We start from the raw sequence: 1,394 nt of genomic DNA, 5'->3' as shown, positions 1-1,394 counted from the left end.
TTGCTGCAGGCTTTTGACACCCTGCGCTGGATGGTGAATTCCAGTAGGCGGTGATTGCTATCACCCAGGTAGTTGAGAACCCACAGTCCACTCACCAGGTCATCTCCCATGGCCAGGACCAGGTCCAACAAGGCATTTCCCCTGGTGGGACTGTGCACCTCCTGGGTTAGATTGGTAACTGGACTAGGAACCTATGTGAGCGGTAAGACCTGGCTGACTGCTTTTCCCAGCAGATGTCCAGGTAGTTTAGATCCCTTGACTTGACTGCCTCTGAGAGCTGACTTGAGAATTCCTGGTCTCAAGCTGTTTCCCAATAAGCTTATCCTGAAGGCTGTCTTGTTATTCCCACATCCCCCATCCTGCCTCGACATGTATACACTTCTTTCAGTACTTTTCCATTCCTCATCAATACGGACCCAGAGCACTTCAGTCTGCCCCTCCTCTGACCCAGTGCTGTTTGTTGAGGATGTGCATTGCTCTTTGACGTAGAGTGCCACACTCCCACCTTTCCTCTCCTGCCCTTCTTTTGGCTTCAGGGCATTATTTACAGGTAAGGGACATCCAGGTCTTCTGTAGCATAACATCATAGACAGGAGAATGGAAGAGTGCAGCTCTACTGAGTGCATTCAGCAGCTGGTTCCTCTTTCTCTGGAGGACCATCCCCCTGTTAGGAAAAGAGCACTGGTGTTAGAAAGCTTTTCTGCATTCATCTTTTAGTTCACCCTTCCCATCCCTCACCTCCCCACGCACATCCACAAACCTCAATATTCTCTTGTATTTCTGGTGGGTGCAAATTGAAACTAAACTGCCCCAATTTTGCAAGATCTCAGCCTGCCAAACATGACCCCTGGACCAGAGTCTAATTTTCATATAAACCACCATCCAAGCAAGTAATAATTCCTCCTATTTGCCTTTTCTGTGGTAGTGAATCAGAAGTTGCTTATTGGTTGAGTTCACCAGCAATAAAAACTTGCTCTCTGAGCTACTCCTCAAGCTGTATTTTAGTTGAAGTGCTTTAAAATGATTTAGCTCTGTTTTTAAACATGTTAATCTTCCCAGCTTTTTGTTCAGCTGAGACTTTTGTTCCCTTTTCTTAATTGTTGAACTTTCACCATTCCCCTGAATTGCATGCAGAGTTGTCTGCACTGAATTTTCTGTGCTTCTGTCAGTGTCTGGCCCAGCAGGACTGAGATGTTGTGTGCTAAAAATTTCATAGATTTCATAGATTTCATAGACATCAAGGCTGGAAGGGACCTCGGGAGATCATCGAGTCCAGCCCCCTGCCCAAAGGGCAGGAAGTCAGCTGAGGTCATAGGATCCCAGCAAGATAAGCATCCAATTTACTCTTGAAGGTGTTCAATGTAGGTGCTTGAACCGCCTCCACTGGCAGACTG

Source organism: Crocodylus porosus, unplaced genomic scaffold (assembly GCF_001723895.1).
Source record: "Crocodylus porosus isolate Cpor-Errol unplaced genomic scaffold, CroPor_comp1, whole genome shotgun sequence".
Taxonomy (NCBI): domain Eukaryota; kingdom Metazoa; phylum Chordata; order Crocodylia; family Crocodylidae; genus Crocodylus; species Crocodylus porosus.
The sequence above is the reverse complement of the archived record's forward strand: the minus strand, read 5'-3'. Positions refer to the sequence as shown.